This window comes from Prionailurus viverrinus, chromosome A3, assembly GCF_022837055.1.
Source record: "Prionailurus viverrinus isolate Anna chromosome A3, UM_Priviv_1.0, whole genome shotgun sequence".
Classification (NCBI taxonomy): domain Eukaryota; kingdom Metazoa; phylum Chordata; class Mammalia; order Carnivora; family Felidae; genus Prionailurus; species Prionailurus viverrinus.
Genome location: NC_062563.1, coordinates 131,454,569 through 131,477,210, shown reverse-complemented (window position 1 = coordinate 131,477,210; position 22,642 = coordinate 131,454,569). Strand labels below are relative to the sequence as shown.

At 42.7% G+C, this 22,642-nt stretch overlaps 1 long non-coding RNA gene across 1 annotated transcript in view; it reads right to left on the bottom strand.

The window, feature by feature from the left end:
* Positions 1 to 2,138: 2,138 nt before the first annotated feature.
* Positions 2,139 to 22,642, bottom strand: part of LOC125162445 (uncharacterized) — a 39,772-nt gene continuing 19,268 nt past the window's right edge. Inside the window, exons 3-5 of the long non-coding RNA XR_007151041.1 lie at positions 4,240 to 4,388; positions 3,180 to 3,339; positions 2,139 to 2,262 (exon numbers count right to left, since the gene is read on the bottom strand). This is a non-coding gene — a long non-coding RNA (uncharacterized LOC125162445). The remainder of the gene's footprint in view (positions 2,263 to 3,179; positions 3,340 to 4,239; positions 4,389 to 22,642) is intronic.

The window sequence follows — 22,642 nt, the reverse complement described above, 5'->3', positions numbered from 1 at the left end:
TTATGAATATATTCTCACTTTATGCATGATATGTTCCTAAGAGAGGGATATTATTATTGAAAATCTAAGAGAGGAGCATAGAAAGTATTGAAGACTCTGAAGGCAGGGATTTTGTACCTAAATTAACTAATCAAAGGAGAATGCAATAAAGCAGGCCCCCTGTCCTTGGCTTACAATGACCTCGGGCAAATGTATCACCTTTGTTTTTTCCAATCTATTGTTCATTGTCTTATACATCACACATATGTGATGGTCAGTTACATGGTAAAAAGTCTGTGCTCCAGTGGAAAGGAACAGTTTCAGCACTGATGGACCAGGATAATTCTCAATGCACTTTGGTGGCTCCAATGAATGGCATATGGAATGGGATCAGGAACCCCCCCCCCCCCCCCCCGCCCCAAGCCTAATCAAACCAGCTAATTAGGGGCTGTAGAATGAATAAACTTTGTTATGTGGAAATGTAAAAGCAGGGTGCAGAATGCTTGCAAATTAAGTACTCAAAAGAAATAGAACCAGCAGGTAACTTCAAGGGTTCTCAATGTATTTCCAGCACATTCCTTTTTAAAAATGAGTATGGTTTGAAACCTCAGGCAGCAAGTGAGAGAGCATGGCGAGGTTCTTTGTCCTTGTTTCCAAGACAGAATTTGAACATAATTTCTTCATTAGCAAAGAGATCTTTCCTCAAAAGGAGTCCTAAAGATTCCTGCTTATGTTACATTGCAACGATAACTTCTATTTATACAGTTCTTAATAGGCAGTAAACACTGCGTTAGGCACAGTGTACTCCCCCATGACAACTTTGCAAAATAAATTTGGTCATTACTCCCCCTCGTACTTACGTGGAGGCTGAAAATGAGAATTTAAATGGTTCACCCACCATTACACAGCTAGCGGTCAGCAGAGCAGAGCTGGGACTCTCTCAAATGCTTTCTCACACAGAATTCCCTTCACCCAACGAGGACACATAAGTGCCCCCTCAACTCGCTGCAGGGGGTCCGTAGGCCTGTCACCGTCCGAACCCTTCCTAGTCTCCTATTTCAGAACCAAAGAGCAGTGTGACATTTAAAATTCAAAACCAAAATACCCCCAGAAGGCAAACAGCCTTTTTGCGATTGTTTTGCCTCCCGAGGGAAGCTCACTTAACATGGGAAAGTAAAATTAAAATGTTGAAGGGGGGGTTGAAGACCCGGACAGATACAGAGTCGGGAAGCACGTGGCAACTCTGGAGGGACAGCAAGAATGACTGCCTTGATGTCAGAGAGAGCCATACTCAGGTCCGTCCTTTCCCTGAAGTTCAGTTTCCCCACCTGTGAAATACGAGGGTTCGGCCAAACGGTGAGTGCGGTAGAGTCCCCTGTGTTCACACAACCCACACGAGATCACACGGGAATGATGGATGACGATGAGAGATAGATGATACATAAGTACGTAGAAGCATGGATGGGTGGTGGAGGCTAGCGGGGGATGGACGGATGCGTGGGTGGGTAGACTGGACTAGATGGAAAGGAGGGGCTGACATCTGCCTTGGAATCAACCACATCCAGAAATCCATAGTCTTCTTGCTGATGATCTGGGTTTTTTTCCCTTCGTCCTCCCCACTCTACCCGCCCCCCCCACCCCCATTCCTCACGCTGTGGCTTCCACCTGCGTGTTGGGTCACAGGAGATTCTATCTGTCTCCTGCATGAGAAAAAAGACTGGGAACAAGTAGGTCTGGATCACATTACAATGGCTGCAGCCAAGATAAAAAAGGGAGCTTACCCTTTCTTGTCCAATTCTGAAAGCTCCCCAGAATGAATTTGATTGATCCAGAATAAGTCACTGTTTCCTTCGTGTGGCCGGGCCATAATGACTCAAGAAATGCAGCGCTAGGCAGCACTGTGGCTGGCTCAACCTGTTTTCGTGTTTCGCTACTGGATTACACGTGATTCTTCATTTTCATCTCCTTGCTTCTTGCCCCCTGGCTTGTGATATTCAGACATTTCTACCACACGTTCATCTCTAGAATGTAACTGATTACAGGAAGATTAGTAGATCCAAGGTGAGCGGTTAGAAAATGAGTTTAAAAGCTGATTAGATACCTCGTGATAGATTGCTAGTGCATTTCCCCTCGCTCGACTGTGCCACTGTAAGAGGCAGGATAACGATCCCCCAGCAATGCCCATGTCCTAATCCCTGGAACCGCTGAATAGGGGTTACAGACCTCAGAAACAGGGAAGTTTTCCGGGATTATCCAGGTGGGTCTAATTTAATCACTCGGGCCCTTAAAGAAGAAAAAAAATGTCTTCATTGTGATGACAAGTCAAACAAGGAAAAACAGGAATTTGGGAAAAGAAAATGTGTCACAACTAGGGTTTTTAAGAGATAGCTTTTGAGAAGTTTTCTTTAATAGCCTGACATTATTTTCATATAAAATGCTAAAATGAAAATACAATGTAGGTATATATCTATCTGTATAATTGGCTAGCTAAATATTGATTGGTGCCTGTATACTCTCAGTTGTTACAATCCTCGCTGATACATCAATAAGATGCAGAGAGGGTGTCTGAACAATTGGGGGTTTGAAAGGGTATTATACGCTCTTCTTTTCATAAATTATATACATAAATATTCATTGTTGTGAGCAGTATCTTCCTATATTTTTCTTAGTCATGTCACGTTTTCATTGCCAGTGTCCTGAATTCTTTAATCTGACCAGCATTAATGATTAGAATTTACCCAAATCAGATAATACTAGGATAAAAGAAGAAAAAGTCAGAGTCTCTACTGTAAGAAAGCTCTTATCTATGTTGTCCAATATATATTTTAGTTAATACCATGAGTAATATGAATAATTTACTTTGGTGGAAAGAATTCACAGTAAAAATGGTATGATAAATTTCTTATTGTTGTCACGAGTAACACAATAAATGTCGGGAGAAGGGGTAAGAAACAGGCTGGTGAGGGTGAATCTTTTTTTTTTTTTTTAAGTTGACTTATTTATTTTGAGAGAGACAGAGACAGCACAAGTGGGGCAGGGGCAGAGAGAAAGGATCCCAAGCAGGCTCCTCGCTGCCCGTGCAGAACCTGATGTAGGACTGGAACCCACGAAGAAGCCGTGAGATCATGACCTGAGCTGAAACTAAGAGTTGGACGCTTAACCGACTGAGCCACCCAGAGAAGGGGGATCTTGATTCTTACCGCAATCTTGTTACTTAGTAGCATTTTGACCACGTGACTTGCTGCCCTTCCTCCTTCCACGCTGTCATTTATTCACCCACTAATTCTTCCATCACTTACATGCAGCCAGTGAGGGTGCAGAAATGAATCATCTGGCTCCTGCCTTCAAGAGCCTCGCGTTCTAATAAAGGAGATGGAAAAGGGAAGAAAAAAGCTTCCACGGAGCAATGAGACCAAGAGTTTGGAAAGTTTAACAGGAACACAGGGGGAGAACAGCAAAGTAGGCTTCAACCTCCTTACAACGGTGACAAGCAGTTGTCCAGTTTTATTCATGAGGGGGAAACAGGGGGTCCTAGTACACATCCGCCTGTGCCGTGCCAACGTGCTCAATACTCGACAATCCCCAAGAGTAGTTTGAAAGGCTGTTCACAGTTGGCCTCCACCTGGTTTGTCCTATCTAGGGTCATTTCAGTCTTGTCCTATTCCTCCGGGAACTTTAAACTCTTCACCATTCTCTAAACAAGGCATAATTTCTCACACTTCTGTGCCAGGCGCAAGCTGCTTCCCCTGCCTGGAAAGAACCTTCTTTCTCTTTCCGACATGAGCCCTGCCGACTCCCCCTGCTCTGTCTTCTAATGAGCTACTTCATGCAGCAGACACAGTTCAAACAACACCGTAAAACCCCGTTGGGGCTCCTAGCACAGGCAATGACCTCTCTCTCTGCACCCCAGTGCTTTTGCCCCACCTCTAGCAAAGTACTCGTCAAAGCCACGCGCCTGTCTCCTTCACCAGGAACGCCCCGGGATAGAGATCTTATCTTTCTCATTTCCTCATGGCCAGCACCTAGCAATGTGCCTTGGTAAATGTTGCTTACCAAAATGAATGTATATGTAAAGAACATATTATTCAGTGGGGAAAAAAAACGCAAATAAATGAGTGATCAGATTAACGAGTCAGTAAATTATTGAATAGTGATTAAGGAAATGAGGAAGTGTGATTGAGTGGTAAGTCGTAGAGCTATTTAATTAATGAATAAACTGATACATTATTTAGTAAGTGAATAAATAAATGGGTGGCTTACCTAAGGGTGCTCATTGCCGTTTCTTTCCACATCAAAGGCCAGATGATTTACTCCCCTCTCTCACATACCTCCCGAGTTTTATTGGACACATAAGCTTTTCACCTTTACCGGTCACGTCTCCCATTATCCTGCTCAGGTAGGATTTTTGCCTAGAGGATGAAGAACAGGTCACCTTTTAACTATTCTAGACAATTTGCAATTGTAATATGCGACAAAGTTACGGTTTTGACGATATTTCAAACTTATTTTATGACTAATTTGACAATTTAAGCATAGCCCTCTGTAAAACGCTCAGTGTTTTTTGTCTTGTTTGTTTGTTTGTTTTTTCTTTAACCTGCTTCCAGCTATGGATGACAAATGACTTTTACGACTTTTATATACGTGGGCTCACCCATTACACTCTGTCAGGGTAAAGGAGTTTTATACAACTTTAATTTATAGAAGACTTAGAAGAAAACTTAGAAGAAAACTTCTGTTACTTACAGTTTACTCAAATAAAAGCAGGTTTGTACTATGTCATTTGCATTAACAAGAGAGTGAACTCATTAGCTTTAGAAACGGCATGGCATTTTTGTGGTGGCCACAAGGAAAAATTCCTCGTGTTTGCAATGCAAATCTGCACTCGATCTCGATTGTGAAATTGCACGGAGGGAGTGATCGTTTGGTATTTTGAACACCCATTTCTCATGCAGCCAGGAGCTTATCGCGAGGATTGCCAAATAATCAGATCATTAGGTTAAGATTAAGACTGTCGACACAGAATCTACTAGCTGAGGGTCTGATGGAACAGGAGCCGTGCATTTTGCAACGATTAACAGATCCTGCATTTTAAGATTCCATTATCACCAAGGCCTGGGTGGCTCAGTCGATCGAGCATACAAATTTTGATTTTGGCTCAGGTCATGATCCCAGGGTCGTGGGATCGGGGCCCGCGTTGGGCTCCATGCTGAGTGTGTAGCCTGCTTGGGATTCTCTGTCTCTTTCTCTCTCTCTCTCTCTCCTTTGGCCCCTCATCCTCTCCCCCCCCCCCAAAAAAAAATAAATAAGTAAACACGTAAGTAAATTAAAAAAAAAGATTCCATAGTTCCCTCACTTTCCATGTAAATGAGCACCAGGGCAAGGCCTCAGTGAATACAGTGTTCATCAAACCCGTCACAGATATTAGAGAAATTGCAGATTAATAATAATAATGACCTTCATATACTGCTTTCAATGGAAAGAACAGAGGGTGACCATGGACATCCTCTGTCCGTCTAGGGTCCTGTAAGAGGCAACTTTCCCAGACCTGTTTCAAACAACACTTCACTTTGATCACTATAAACCATGTAGTTTAAAAATAAAAAAAAAAAACGTAGAAAATAGAGGTATGTTACCCATTGTCTCAACACTCAAATCTCCCGAATGCCGGCACCTAGGCTTTCATTCTTCACTACCCCCATGGTCCGCTTTTATTTTACTCACTTTCTTTCTGTATCATTTCGTATGTTCATATATTGTGTTTAACAAATGTATTTTGAATCGCTTCATGGTTTTCAATTACTATAATAACCCACGGGCTATTTAGTTATATCCGGGAATTTGGTTATTTGCAGTGTTCGCAACTTCCAGGTATTACAAACATCAGTGTGTTGGTTACTGAGGTGTGTGAAGCTTTTGCTATATTTTGGATTATGTTTTTAGGATAGGTTGCCCAAAAGGAATATTTCAGTCTAAAGTATGAATATTTTAAAGCATGCATATATATTTTCAAACTATAGAAAGAATTTGGAGAGGGGTGCCCGGGTGGCTCAGTCGGTTGAGCATCTGACTTCACTCAGGTCATGATCTCATGGTTCGTGGGTTCGAGCCCCGCGTCGGGCTCTGTGCTGATGGCTCGGAGCCTGGAGCCTGCTTAGGATTCTGTGTCTCCCTCTCTCTCTCTGCCCTTCCCCCACTCAAGTTCTCTCTCCCTCTCTCTCTCTATCTCAAAAATAAACATTCAAAAAAAACCCAAAAAGAACTCGGATACACTCTAAGTATTGAAACATCTCTTCTTCCTCAGGAAGTACTTCGTCCCTTACGTTAAATATGGAAAGAAATGTGATTAATTGGTAAAGGCTTTTTCCCCCCTATGATGTTGCTCTATTCATCACAGTTTATTTGGCATTTCAAATACTCTATTCTAGAAAAATATTGATGTGATAATTTTGGACCACTTTTTCCCTAAGAAGCAGTCATGTAGAAGAAAACAGGGATTTGTTTGTTTGTTTGTTTTCTTCTCCACAGAGCAGATTTTTTTGTTTTCTTTTTCTCCAGAGTGCAGAACAGAGACCTTTCTGGATGGATCAACTCTGCTGTGAGGAAGTGAGTTCTAATGGTTCTGGACTCACCACGGATGCATCTAGGAAACTTGGGCCGGTGCTTTATTTCTGGAAATGTCCAGACAAAGCTTGGATGACCAATTTCCGGAGAGATGTTCTGGTCTTAGAAAGGTGTTCTCATTCTGGCTGGGTAGTACAACTAGATGTAAGGTAAAATCACTTTCTGTTCAAAAACTATAGCATGCTGGGGCGCCTGGGTGGCTCAGTCAGTTAAGCATCTGACTTCAGCTCAGGTCATGATCTCCCAGCTCGGGAGTTCGAGACCCGCTTCAGGCTCTGTCTGTGTTGACAGCTCCGAGCCTGGAGCCTGCTTTAGATTCTGTGTCTCCCTCTCTCTCTGCCCCTCCCCTGCTCACGCTCTGTCTCTCTCTGTCTCAAAAATAAATAAACGTTAAAAAAAGTAAAATAAAGTAAAAACCTACAGCATGCTGGCACCACACTATCAATCGTGTATCCAGCAGGTGTGATCAACTACATAATTTGAAAGGTATTGCATTTCCAAAGAGGCAGTCAACGGAATTTGAATCAATTGTTTCAACTTTGTCCTCCGCTAACGCCCATTTAAAGAACTACTAAAAGTAACAGAACAGTGGTTTGATATATATACTTTTTTGACAGCTTGTTTAATCTGCTCCTTCCTTGGGCCTCTTCAGTGTTTCATGAGGGACATGCCAATGAATGAGAGCCAAAGACACCCCAGCAGTAGACGAAAAGCATCGACGTAAGTTATACCCCAGACCGGGGACTGTGACAGAAACACAGAATGACTTGGGCATTTCAGGAAGTTTTGTGAGACGGGGCAACACAGCCAAGACCATTCTGACAAAGCCATACCAATTATGCTTATTGATCTTGGAAATGAACTCTGTCTTCCTCTCACTCCCCCGACCAGCACACTGTCCCCTATTTCTGCTGACTCACCTCCCTACTCTCCCTCATGACTTGCCCCAAGCAAAGGCTGGGCTCTCATAGCACTTGAGAAGTCTTCAAGGGGACATTGGACAGCTGCCTTGAAGAAAAGAAAACTGTGTTGGGAGAGAGGGACACTCAGGAAATACTGTGCTCTTTGAATACATTCAAGAATTTTTTTAGGAGCGAGAGAGAGCTAAGATATTTCTGTGGTTTCGCATGCAGAAATATGAACAGAAACGACCAGAGGACATTCTAATAGGAAAGGCTGGCCACATGTGGAACACACCCCTGAAGGTAGTGAGGTGCCAATGGCTATTGTAACACTGGAAATGGACGAGCTGTTGTGTGACCAAGTAGAAGGAAGTAGGTCAGTTCAGTCCATTAGATTTTATAATTGTAGGATGTAGAAGGAAATAGGGAGCTATTGAATTTTAGCTGCCATTATCCCAGGCTAGCACTGGACAACAACCACGTGACCCATAATTACGATAATTGTTCGGATGGACTTCATAAATGAACTGAGATAGTCCTTTTGGAAAGAGCTTTTAAAAGTGAAAACATTTCCCCAATACACATTTTCTCGTCTGCTTGGCTGTCCCCTCTGGGCTCAGTAAAAGAAACTCATGCCGTGGAAGTATGTTTAGCGATTGGGCCTCTTCCCAGGTTGTGAGACGTTTAGCAAAAATCCAGAGTTATTATTAGATCTAAATGGAGGCTTTTGTCAAAAGGCCTCTTGAACTGTTAGGAAATCAGAGTGCAAATTGATAATGACACACAACACATCTCTGCCCTGGCAGCTCCCAAAGGCCACTGAGATACCCCAGAAAGAACTCGCATGGTCTCCTGCCAACCGCGTGTTGCTCAACACTTGTCCTTCTCCTAAGTCAGCCTGACAACTGCATTGTTCTCTTCCTTATGAGAGGCAAAATGAGACGGATTAAAGAGGATGTTTGAACCGAGACCATTAATTTCCTTGCAGTGTGTATTCAAGTCAGATCCCTTTGGAGGAGCCTTTTGTGGTTTCGTAAAATTACAGCGTTGGTTCTTTGGCTGCCTCTTCCAGAGCATAAATTTGGCCTTCTAAAGAGAACGTACTGCAGAGAAGAAAGGAAAGAAATGAGTATGTAGTTATCTTAAATATATTCGTTTTATATAATAGTTCTGTTATGCAAAGAAACAATTACGGTATTAGCTCCTTATTAATAACAGAAATCATAAAAAAGCGGTCTTCATAAAACTTACAAGGTTTTTTTTTGTTTCTGTTTGAAAAAAAATTAATAAAAAAGATTTGTCCCTAACAGTTTACGAATGCTTAAAAATACTTGTTTTTTTCAATTGTCAGGTTTAAAAATAAATGTTCCTCTCTTTTCTAAGACAATTAGCATACTTTTTAGTTTTGCAGGGGTTAGGTGAGACCCTGGGGTCTCGCGGGGCAGTTGGAGAATGAATTGTTCCACTCGCTTGTCTGAACATCTCCTGTCCATTAGCTTCCCTCAAATGTGAGTTACGGTCGTGTGAGCAGCCCACAGCTCGTGAAACAGCAACGTTATTTCAGATTCTTCCTTTTTTTTTTTGAGTTTTAATTTGTTATGTTTTTATTATTATTAATATTTTTATTTATTTATTTTTTAATTTTTTTTTCAACGTTTATTTATTTTTGGGACAGAGAGAGACAGAGCATGAACGGGGGAGGGGCAGAGAGAGAGGGAGACACAGAATCGGAAACAGGCTCCAGGCTCTGAGCCATCAGCCCAGAGCCCGACGCGGGGCTCGAACTCACGGACTGCGAGATCGTGACCTGGCTGAAGTCGGACGCTTAACCGACTGCGCCACCCAGGCGCCCCTTTATTAATATTTTTAAATACGATTTATTGTCAAGTAAGCTAACGTAGAGTTGTATACAGTGTGCTCTTGGTTTCGGGGGTCAATTCCCATGATTCATCGCTGACGTCCAACACCCAGTGCTCATTGCAACAAGTGCCCTCCTCAATGCCCATCCATCATTTTCCCCTCTTCCCCACGCCCCCTCATCGACCCTCAGTTTATTCTCTGTATTTAAGGGTCTCTTACGGTTTGCCTCCCTCTCTGTTTGAAACTTTTTTTTTTTTCCACTTCCCTTCCCCTATGGTCTTCGGTTCCGTGGTTTCTCAAGTTCCACATATGAATGAAAACATTTGACATCTGTCTTTCTCTGACTGACGTATTTCGCTTAGCATAATATCCCCCACTTCCATCCACGTTGTTGCAAATGGCAGGATTTCATTCTTTCTCGTTGCCAAGTAGTATTCCATTGTACCCATAAACCACATCTTCCTTATTCTTCTTTACAGCCCATTCCTGTGCTCCAAACTGTTAGCAGGAAGTGCGTTTTATTTCATGAAGGCTTAAATGCAGTGCCTGGAAAAGGGGGAGATTCTTACTTTGCTCTGTGGGTTAAGCAAACTTGTGGTTGACTTGAACTGATAGAAATCAAAAACCAACTGAAGAAAGACAGCTTGGCTTTTTGGAGTCATATCTACCATCTGGGGATGAAGTAGGTAGTTGGGGAGACACAGTGAGATTTTTAAAGGTGCCCTCGCTGTCAGTCTGCAATCTCACCTCTAGGCCCACTGCTGTGTGACTGTGATTAGTCACCTCCACTCTCTGGGCTCTCCATTCCCTACCGAACTCCGTGATTTCCAATCGCCATTGTACCTTAGAATCGCCACTGGAGACTTTTTTCAACACCCACGCCTGGGGCTCACATCATACCAAATCCTTTAGAATATCCGATGGGTGTGGCCCAGCTGTGTACTTCTAAATAATTTTCCAGGCAACTCCAAAGTCAAGCTGGGTTTAAACCATGGCTCTAGATTGGTGCCTCTCTAACTTTAATGTGAGATGAATGACGGGGGATCTCGTAAAAATGCAGAGTCTGATCCATGAGTTCTGGGAATTCTGCAGCTGAAGCAAGTGCCCCAGGTTATGCTGGCTGGCTTCGTTGCCCTGGGACAAGGAAGATCTAGAACCTGGGAGCTTATGAAACATATGAAAGGCCCCACCGCAGGCCCACTGAGTTGGACCTTGTGTTTCAAAGAGTCCTAGGTGATTCATAGCACATCAGAGTTTGAAAAGTGCTGGTGTAGATAATCCATAATAACCCCTCTGGTTCTAACACACGAAGTCTTTCAGGGTAGGGCCTCTGCCCACTTCTGCCTTGTTTCCTTCCAGTCTCCCCATGCTCCCCGCACCCTGACAAATGAGACTCTTTGTATTTGCCCAAATGTGTGTCTGCTCTGCCTTTGTGCCTTTGCATTATGGGTGTGCCATTCCCTTTACATTGAAAAGACCCTTTCCCTTTACCTTGCTTGTTTTCCATTCCTCCCGCAAGATTTAGATATCAAGTCCTCCAAGAAAGCTGTATTTAATATTTCTAACAACCACACAGCTTCTTCATGGAAGCTCCATGCTTCCTCATATTGAACCGAAATTACCCACTTTTGCGCTTTAATACCCATCTAGAATATAAGTTTCTGGAGTGGCAAACATACATCTCACTGAGTTTGTTTGTTTGTTTGTTTGTTTTTCTTCTATCTATCAAGTTTCCTGGTACAATGGGTACACTTCTCTTCTTAATGTACATTCTAATTAGGATGGAGATCCCAGTAGGTCCTTCATATCAAACCGTTCTTTCTGCCACGACTGTTAGTAACAGGGTCCTGTGCCGGTAGCCACTCAAGACGGATTTCCTACCACAGCCTAAATCTCTTCGCGTGTCCTAAGGATTTGTTGGATCACGTGAGCTCTTGAAGGCTCAAGACCCCCAGAATAAAGCAGTGTTCGTGGGCTGTCTTCGGCAATGGTAACAGACGAGCGAGAAGGGCACGTACGCACTTGATTTCTGTGCTTCTTCTGTTTTTGACGTTTATCAAAGTGGACGTCCCTTCCCAAAGGCCAAGGGAGAAAAGATGGAACAGATCATTTTTATTCGCCCAGTGTTCTCGTGGTTGTTTCCCAGGCTGACTGAGAATAAATTTGCCTCCTGTCCAGGCCCCATAATTTCTGGTTGTTAAAGAAAGACACATGGGTATTGCCGAAGCACCCCGAGAACTTTACTCGGCGGAGTGTGACCTGAAGGATAGGGGAAATGTGGGAGGGCTGTTCACTGTGATTTTCTCCCTGTGACCCCCATTGGAAATGTCCTGTGAAAAAGTAAGAGACATTAAGGCTTCATTTGCTCTCAGCTTAGTTTTGGATTCAAATTATGTGTATGTATTAAATTCAGTGAATGTCTATGTGGTGCCCCCTGTGTGTCAGGCTCTGTTAGATGTTTGGGGAGACTAACTATAATGAGTCATAGATTTTACTTTTCAGGAGTTTCCTATTACAGATAAGGAGGACCATACAGCTAAGTGTTATCCTAGAGAATAGGGTGCCATGAGAACACAAAGAGACAATAAACTCTCTTGCTTATGCTGTAAAAAAGGGCTAACATAACAAGGGCTAATATGCCAAGGGAAACAATTTTTAATGTTATTTATTTGAGAGACACAGAGAGAGAGAAAGAAAGAGAGAGAGTGCAAGAAAGGGGAGGAGCAGAGAGAGAGGGAGACACAGAACCCAAAGCAGGCTCCAGGCTCTGAGCTGTCAGCACAGAGCTCGACGAGGGGCTCGAACCCACGAACCGTGAGATCGTGACCTGAGCTGAAGTTGTACGCGTAACTAACTGAGTCACCCAGGTGCCCCTAGGGAAACTTTAAAAAATGAAAGAATTACTCAAAATAGAAGGAGGAGAAATAGCTTTCTACGTAGGGGAATAGCCCAAGTCAAGTCAAGAAGGCAAAATAGCATTTTAGGTTTCATTATAGCACTAGAATTAAATTTAATAACATATAATCTTAAATATAAATGTTTTTCTCAGCCATATAAATTTTTAAAAATAGGTCAGGGTATTATCCAATCCTTAGTCACTAATAATCTGGATAGCACTGTGGTATACCAGAAAGTCCAAGAAAATGGTCGAGGAAAAAGTAAAATCAGTAAGAGAACTTTAGCTCAACTTGAATTAAATGTGTCAAAGATGAGGCAGCACCTCTAAGATATATGGACATAATCTTGTGAATTATTTGAGGCTGGGCATGATATTTGTTCTACTACACAGATTTGGCCTTACCTGGGAGTGTTACCAATTTAGGATAATGATAAGCAAATTCTCAACCAGGTTTTTGTGGGCCAGACAAGCAATGTGAATGTGTACTTTTGAATTATAAGGGGAGGCATTCTCCTGCCTCAGTCTAGAGTCAAGTTTGATCATTTTAGTGCCCCTCTGCTCCCATAAGAGTTTCTGTTTTGTTTTTCAATTCTACCCATTCTCTGAAGACATTTCTCTTTTTGAGTCTGGGCTACACATGGGGGTCCATCTTGGTTTAAGCACTCTTCATAAGATACTAACAGATATGCCAGGACACTGGCTCTCTCCGATGTTTTGTTACCTCTCTTACTGTTTTTGGCCTCTTAACAAGAGATGTATATATCCGTATCTGTATCTGTATCTTCATCTATATAATCTATATCTATACTCTTTCAAGATACTTTATTCAAATGATTAGTTAATGTCTCCATTTCTATTGCTGTGTAACAAATGATCCCGAATCTTGGTGGCTAAAGAACAGCAATGGTAGATTACAGAGATAAGCTTGTCTTGTGCAGATGACTTTTAGCGATTTCTTTAAAAATAAAAACAGATGACTTTTATACTGACAAAAGTAAGTTTGAAAACAATAATAAAATAAGAACTAAGACCTAATGTATGTCCGTCACTGAAACGTGCTTGTCCATAAAAGACAATATGATTGTCCCTGATCTACTTTTTTGACTCTCTACTGATCAGTGGGTCCACCTGCCAGGCACACAGAAGGAGGCTGGAGAAAAAGGTAGGATCTAGTCAAAACAGAGAAGAGCTTAAGGTGAAGAATAAGGTCCTCGTCTTGGCTTCTCTGGCATAAGTTAATCAACTTAATATACATTGAATTCAGGGGCGCCTGGGTGGCGCAGTCGGTTGGGCGTCCGACTTCAGCCAGGTCACGATCTCGCGGTCCGTGAGTTCGAGCCCCGCGTCGGGCTCTGGGCTGATGGCTCGGAGCCTGGAGCCTGTTTCCGATTCTGTGTCTCCCTCTCTCTCTGCCCCTCCCCCGTTCATGCTGTCTCTCTCTGTCCCAAAAATAAATAAAAAACATTGAAAAAAAATATACATTGAATTCAAATGCTGGAGAGGATTTTGAAGGGGGAGTGGCAGGGTCCCTTCTGCAACAGAATTTACAATGGGTTATGGAGAGTGGAACCAGGAAGTGAAAGAGGTGAGGATTTCAAGGCTAATTGGAAATAGGTTTGCATCTTGACTTGGCAACTGGCCTTGAATAAATTACATTGTTAAAATATTTTTTGAAGATGAAAGGCACAATTCTAGAAAGAAAGAAAGAAAGAAAGAAGAAAGAAGGAAAGAAAGAAAGAAAGAAAGAAGAGAAAAGAAGGTCACAATGAGACACACCCTTATGAAATTTCAAACACTAGAATAAAGAGATCCTGAAAACATCATAGGAATGAAAATTAACAGGCATCGGGTTTCTCATTAATAACACAAGATGCTAGAACACAATGGTGTAATTCTTTCGTAGTTCCCAGGGAAAACATTTTCAGCATAGAACACTGTAGTTGGCTTTGGTGGAAAGTTGCGTTTTTCGACTCAGCATCCATTTTTTTTTTTCTCTTCCTATTTGTAGGTACATCTCCAGTTTTGTTGAGTATTTGCTGAGCTGGGATAAGCCAAGGAGGGGCCCTGGATAACGAATTATCGGTCTAAATCAATTGTGACAAAATCATTCCTCTTTGCTATTGCTTATTCAAAGGGTGGGACTGCCATGCAGTTCCAGCCAAGGAGTCTTCTGGGTCTCTGGAAACAACTGTTTTCCTGATAAAAAGAAAGAGCTATTCAGGAGGAAGTCTCTTCCCTAGTGGTCCATCTTCTTGCCTCAAATTCAGTTATTTGAGGATATTATGCTTGGATTTGTGTCACCCATCTTGTGACTACAAGGTAAGAAACAAAGTGCTGATGGCCAGGGAGAATAACAGAAAGAGCCTAGGTCGTTGATAATGGTGTTTAGACACTGCACCAAGCCTGGTACCGCCCACCTCCAGATTTCCTGTTATTTCAGATAATAAAGATCTTTCTCGCTTAAGCTGTTGTGGGATGGTTTGTCACCTGCAGCAGAATGCATTGTGAATGATCCATGGGCCAAGTTATCTATGAGGCAGAGGATGTAAAGATATTTTATCTTCAGACTTGGAAATACTCAAACATTTGCAGGTCATGCATTCCATTTTAGAGATTTACCTGCGGATCTATTCCAGTAAATCCAGGAAGGCAATCAGGAAAGGAAGCAGAATCCATCCCAAAGGAGATTAAAGGGAGTGCTGAAGTGATAGCAGAAAGCCTGGAGGCAAGAAACCAGATTGGAAAAAAAGGAGAAAGGGTTGGAAGTGCATCAGGGAGGGCGAGAGGGAAATTTCCAGGGGGCAGGGGGCGGGGGGGTGTACTCAATAGATAGAAATTATAGTTGAGAGTTTGGGCTACACTAAACATATGATCATATGACAAGGGGAGATAAATACAGAATGAAAGAAGGTAACTAGGAACCCCGGTATATGCATCTTGGAGAAGGAAGGTAGAGAATAAACAAGAGAGACCTGACATGAACATGGAATGAACCATGTTGCTGCATATGCTAACAAGTGAGGTAAATTAGAGAAGCTATGCAATCCCACTAAGTAGAAATAGTCACCTTTGGAAATTCCATAAGTCTTAGCATTGGACCCATCTAGGCTTAGCAAATGAGCAATGATCATATAATTTTCAAAATTAAATACAAATAAATGTAGTATAATCACATGAGCACAGATAGAATTAAACTTTCGATAAGGAATAGACATTTTGGTGCTGCTTGTCTGGCGGGATAGACAAAACGATGCTACTGATAATGTAAGAGTATAGAGGACATAAAGCAGGAATTCACAGTGGGGTACAAACCGATAGGAAAAGTTAAGGCATTAGTATCCTTAACTTAACGATCTAGTGTAATAGCTTAGATATTACATATCTTACATACTAGATATTAGATATTGGGCAGCACTGGTGGAATATGAAAGATGTTGGGGCTCCTGGGTGGCTCAGGGGGGGTTAAGCGACCGACTTCGGCTCGGGTCATGATCTTGCAGTTTGTGAGTTCGAGCCCCGCGTCGGGCTCTGTGCTGACAGCTCAGAGCCTGGAGCCTGCTTCGGATTCTGTGTCTCCCTCTCCCTCTGCCCCTCCCCTGCTCATGCTCTGTCTGTCTCTGTCTCTCAAAAATAAATACAGATAAAGTTTTTTTAAAATAAATAAATAAATAAATAAAGATAAAGATTTTGCTCATTTATACTACTTTTCTCTTTCACCAAATCTCCAAATGTTTGATTTTCTATTATTCTTCTTAGTTATTCTGCCGTCTACTTTTAACATTAAATAGTATATTTAAACATCTTTCTTTTTTTTTAAACGTTTATTTATTATTGAAAGACAGAGAGAGTCTAGAATGTCTCACACAATCCTCTTGTCCCCTATTTGTCTTCCAAATCCCACCTCATATTGTCACTCTGTGAAACATTCCCAGCCCCCTGTCACCCTTGCTCCCAGACGGCACCAGACAATAACTGTGTGCCCCCTCTATAGCGTTAATTTATACATTTGTCCATTCAACGTACTCCGGAGGGGTGGGTTATTCTGTTCCAGGCTCTGGTGTAGGTGCTAAAGATACAACTGCAAAAAAGATAAGCCACCTATGGGCACTCTTCTCACGGAACTGACACTTTATAGGCAGGAAAAGAATGAAAGATCTGATTGTAAAATTAAGGAATTACAATCGTGGTAGGGGCTATGAGCTTTGCCCTTCTTTTCAGAGAATAAGGAATTCACTGAAGATTAACCTCAATGAAATATGTTTGTGGCCAGATTAGGAATGTGTGAGTTGCAGCCTGTGGACCAAGCCCAGTCTACCACCTGTTCCTATAAAATAAAGTTTTATAGGAACACAGCCATGCTTTTTGTTTACTTATTATCTATGGCTGCTTTCAGCCTGTAATGGCAGAGTGAGGTCATTGCAACAGCCATTGTATGGGACGCAAAGCCTGAAATATCTTTTCTTCTTTAGAGAAAATGATCCTTGGAATAGATCGTCCTATGAACAATGCAGAGAACTGTTCATGCTTTTATGCTTGTACCCACTGTACTAAGATCATCTGTATACGTATTTGATCTCCCCATTATCATACATTGAGATCTTCTTTGCACAGGGACCTTATTCAATTCATCTTAGTCTCCCTAACTTCTGGTACATTATTGGTACAATGAACAACTCGTTGATTGAATCAATCTTCTTCCTCTACCTCACAGGTCATCTAGTCCAGCTGCTAATTTAACTGATTTGTTAATTAAGGTCAAGGGAGTTTGTGGGACTTTTCTCCCCAAACACCTAGCAAGTTAGTATCCATAGTGGGTCTCAAATCCTGATCTCCTCTTCTCCTTCTTCCTCTTCCTCCTCCTCCTCCTCCTCCTTCTTTTCCAAATCCTGATTTCTTGACTGTCACTCTTCTCATCTCTGTTCTTACTTTGATTCAGCTGCCTCAATTGGTCTAAAAATAAGCAATCATTTGAATCTCACTAGAACCAGGAAACTGGAGATATGCATCTACTTACAGAGTCATGCTTTGAGAGCCACGATGACTCAGTTATGAAGAAAACGTGCCCAGGAGCTTTGTCTCAGTCTGTGTTATAACTGTCTTTAGAGAGTAGAAGTTTGTGCATTATCTTAGCAGGCTGAGCTCGATGAAATACCCTGGAAAGCTCTGAGGACTCCTACGTGGAGGTCAGGGATGCAGAAGCCTCCGTATTGCTGTTCCATATGCCTGTTTGCCCTTCCTATTAGAAGGCTGGGAATATAATTAGGAGACAGGCACCACAGATGCCGCAGTTTACAATAACCAGAAGAAACCGTCGAAACGGGTAAGACATGAAAGGATAATTTTGCTTATACAAAATAGCAGACTGCAAACTAAAACCAAGAAAAACAAACAGGCAGATGGAAAGAGTGGAGAAGGCATTGGCACAGCTGTGAGCGGGATTTAGACACCCAGATGCAACATCATTTGGGGGGATGGGTGGGAGAGGAAGAGAATCTGAGAAAAAAAAACAAAAACAAAACAAAACCTGAGATACAAAATAGATACCGGAGAATAATGGGTTTCTCATCTCTCCACCTGCAGGTTCAACTTTTTCACAACCACCTCCTCTTACCCTGGCTGTGGCAAGTCATTTCCTGGGGGAGGGAGGAGGGGACTCAAGGACAGAGAAGATAAACAGGCATCCTTCCTAATAGAGAAGGCAGTGGCAGTAAAATCAACAGCTCTGATTGCAGTGGAAGAAGAAAGACATAGCCATTACCCAGAAGAGGGCGAATAGTGGTGTTTGGTTTTATTATTAGCAGCATTATTTAGATAGCAACACATGTGCATGGCTGCCTTTCCAGATAGAGCCATGGGAGGGGCAAGAAGGCTAGAACCACCCTGCCTGGAGTTTCTACGAATGCATTAACCACTGTCATGGAAACTGCAAACATCATTGTGGTTAATCCCCCTCCCCCAACAACACCGGCACAAAACGTCGGTGATGTACTGTGTTCTCTATTTTTAGGGGTTAGGAAACTGAAGGTCAGCGGGGAAGAGGCTGGATTTAAACTAGAACTTTTTTTTTTAATGTTTATTTATTTTTCAAAGAAACAGAACGTGAGCGGGGGAGGGGCAGAGAGAGAGGGAGACACAGAATCCGAAGCAGGCTCCGGGCTCTGAGCTGTCAGCACAGAGCCCGACACAGGGCTCGAACTCACGAACAGTGAGATCGTGACCCGAGCCGAAGTCAGACGCTCAACCGACTGAGCCACCCAGGCGCCCCTAAACCTAGAACTTTATGATATTCTAGAGTGCCTACTCCAACCACTGAAGGGCAGACGCAAATCAAAGTGATCAGAAGATACATTTCTGTTATGTCAGACCGAACTTGAGACCCAAAGGGATCAACCATGGGTTCCTCAGCAAACAGTGACTCCGCAGAGAAAGTTCTGTTGCCCAGAAGAGACACAGAGAGTGCACGCTTCACTCTGCCATGCTGCCACAGCACTGTGATTCCATTTCTCTCCAAATGCTAACATTTTCTTTCTTTTCTCTCTCTCTCTCTCTCTCTCTTTTTTTTTTTTTTTTTTTACAGTTGGCTGTTTATGCTTTTTACTCCCACTGTACTGTGAGCCCCTGGAGCAGAAAAATTGGACATCATTCATGCTTTTATCCCCAGGACCAGAAAAAAAAAAAAAAAAAAGCCTGCCTGTCCTTAAGGCTGCTACATGGCCCAGCTCCAGAGGCCCCACTGGAGTCTACTTTGGAAACTGTGTCTCCCTCTCTCACTCTGTCCCGCCCCGGCTCTCATTCTCTCTCTCTCTCTCTCTCTCTCTCTCTCTGTCTCTCAAAAATAAATAATGCAGGTGTCATTGTGCACGTGGCCGGTGAGGGGTGACAAAGGCATGGCCCTCTCCAGCCAGCTAGCCTCCAAGAAGTTCCCAGTGACAAGTGATATCTCCTTCCTCCGGGTTCTCAGGGAGCTCTGCTTGATGTGCCCTTTTCCCCTACCCTGTTCCTGACCACATTTTCATCTCAGTCCCCTGTACCAGCTGACATTCGTCCCTAGAGCTGTATATGCACACGCTGGCTTTCCTCTTAGTTCCCTTGAAGCGGTCTGGCCAAGTGAAATGACTATGTATTTTGAACAAAATAATGTGCTTCTTTTCTAAAGAATATTTCCTTATTTATAAAACGTGGCTTATAAATCTTTGACACATAAACAATGCAGAGTAGTATCTTTTCTTCAGTAACTATGTCCTTATCCCCTCCCCGAGGCTCCAGGAGTGGCACAACTCTGGACTCCTTGGCTGGGGCTGTGAACGGGTTCCTGATGGTGATGGGGACCCTCTGCCTGCTGCCACAGGAAATGAGGCAGGGTTCCCATATCTTGGAGGATACATCTCTTCATGGGAAGAGAGAAATTATTGGTCTACATTCCATCTCTTGGGTCGCTCACACCAGCTATTTTGGGGAAGGGGAAAGCCAGTCTCACAACACTATCCCTAGAGAAAAGATGCCAATGTCAATGTCAGCCATTAGGAAACGTCATTAAAGCAGATGAGAAACGGGCTGTGGACATTTTTATGAGCCCAGAATACTCTGGTTGGAGATTTTATGGAGACCACAGGAAACCAGAGAGACAATGACATTCATACTCTTTTTTTAGAGTCTAGTGAGGAGCAAGTGTGTGTGTGTGTGTGTGTGTGCTCAACAGAGTGTGTTTTTGAAAGGGAAAGCCACTGTTGGAGGCCATGTCAAAGTGAGCCTTATTCACAGAACTTGTGGATCTGTTAGCGATAGAATGCTCCAGGCCAAGTAGCTGTGGGCTCAATGCCCAAATCCTTCCAGAATTGCAAAGAGAGCCCTTCCTTTTGATTCCGGGATACTCTGCGAACTAGTCTTCAGAGAATGCTGTCTGCTTAAGCCTATATGGTTGCAACAGTGTATCTGTAATTTCTATATATTCATTTTCTTCTTTTTTTTAATGTGACAAAATGAAGCTCAGAAAGATTGAGAAACTTACATAAACACCCAGATGATAAGCAGTGGAGTCAGAACCTGACTACGCATCTTCTCTGTTACCATGTCGCCCAGAGGTACAGATTTAGGGCAGGGATAGGAAAAAGGTTGTGCATGTAGAATTGAACCCAAATAAAGTGTCCCGGGTCTTTATTTTTCTCTGTAAATCAGCAGTTGTGATATTGAGATATTTTTTTCTCTGTAAATCAGCAGTTGTGTTCTTAAGGTATTGATCCACACAATGGAATAGGAGGGAAGTGTGCAAATGCCTGGCAGTTTGCTTTCTGCCTTTACAGTATTGCAGTTGTGTGTTTTCCTGGAGTCCTACAAGAGGGAAGGGGCAGATTATCCAGAATATTCCTGAAATGTGGAGCTTTCCTATTCACATTGACATCTTGTGGTAGTCCTGTGTTACTGCAGCCTGCCTTGCTGCCTAACACAGCCTGCCTGTGTTACTGCAGCCTGGTAACCTGAAGATTCAATTTTACCAATTAAAAAAAATATATATATAGTGTTTATTTATTTGAGAGAGAGAGAGACAGAGAATGAGCTGGGGCGGGACAGAGAGAGGGGGAGACACAGAATCCGAAGCAGACTCCGGGCTCTGAGGCTGTCAGCACAGAGCCCGACGCGGGGCTCAAAACCACGAGCCTCAAGATCATGACCTGAGCTGAAGTTGGACGCTCAGCTGACCCAGCCACTCAGGTGCCCCAATTTTACGAATATTTATTTTACTTTTCCGTACAGTAATTGGATCACAAGTTACTAAGGACCTGGCAGGTGCCAGATGCTGTGCTAAGTAAGCACTTGGGAATATGAAGACATATTTACAGAAGAACAGTGGACGAGACCAAACTGGAAGCTCTTACAGCAGCAGGTCTCTGATCAACAAAAGAACCACAATTCAGTGAGCACCTGCCATGCAGGTCACCCGGTGCCCAGTAGTAACTATACTACCTGCTCTGCATTTAGTATTCCATTGAATCCGCACAAGGACCCCATGTGATGTCTATTCTCATTCACATTTCAGAGTCGAGGAAACTTAAGCTTTGACAAGTTATTTAGATGACCCCCGTTTACAAAGCTCACGAGTAGTAAAGTGACGTTTCAAACCCTGATTTGTTGTATCTCAAAGCCAGAACGACACCGTCCTGTGTAGCCGGGACGGAACGATTCCAATGGCGAGGTGGCATTTGAGAAGGCCTTAAAGAATGGCCAGGTTTGTTCTGTGCGACTGAGTCCATGGAAATAATGGGTTATCAGACTTTCCGGGGATCTAATGGTTAAAGTCTGCCCAATTTACTTCAATTCTCCAATAACAACAACAAAAATAACAACAACAAAACCCACCACTATTAACATGACCACGTATATGCATCAGCAAGTTTTCTTGTGCAAACTTATAAATACACGAATGTATACACAGCAACAACGAAAAAGAATCCCACTGCATGACCTGCTTGGTAATCTGCTGGTTTTTGTTGAATTTATTAGATTTCTACTGCGGTATACCAAATTACCAGAGACTTAATGGCTTAAAACAACACTCATTTATCTCATAGTCCCATAGGTCAGAAATTCAGGCAGATGGTTCTCCACTTAGGGTACCCCAGGGTACCCTTAGGTCCTCTGCTCAGGGTACCCCAAGGCCACAGTGAAGGTATCTGGGGGGCTCGGCTCTCACCTGGTGGCTCTACCAGAGAATCCACTTCCAAGTGCATTCAGTCCGTTCTCTGTAATTGTAGAACTGAGGACATTGTTGTTTTGCTGGGTGCGGGCCAGTGATCCCTTTTTACTGCCTAAAGGTGGCTCTCTGGTCCCTGTCAGTGGGTCCTCTAGCTCAGCAATGATTGAGACTCCTTCACATGGAGTCTCACTCAGGCTTTACATCTCCATAACTTTCTCTTCTGCTACTATCTGGAGAAATCCCTCGATATTTAAAGATCCCTTTTCATTAGGTTAGACCCATTTGGATGGTCTCCCATAGCTTAAGATCGACTGATTAGTATACTTAACTACATAGCAAATTTCCATTTGCCATAAAACATAATGTATCATGGAAATGCCACTAGAGGCCATCTCAGAATTCTGCCTACTGCATTTAACAATCGTTCTTTCTACGTACATTCCTTGAGGCTATGTTACACGCTAGATTCTAGGCCCTAGAGAGATGACAGCAAAAAAACAGATCAAGGCCCTGCGTTCATGAAACACACTAGAGTTCTGGAAAGAGAAATAATTTCTATACGATGGGATATGCCTATGTTTGTTTTCATTGTTTATGGCTGTGTAGCCCCATGGTATAAATACACCATAATTTAAGTAAATATTGTCCAATATTGGACAATTTAGATTATTTTCCAGTTTGTATTTATAA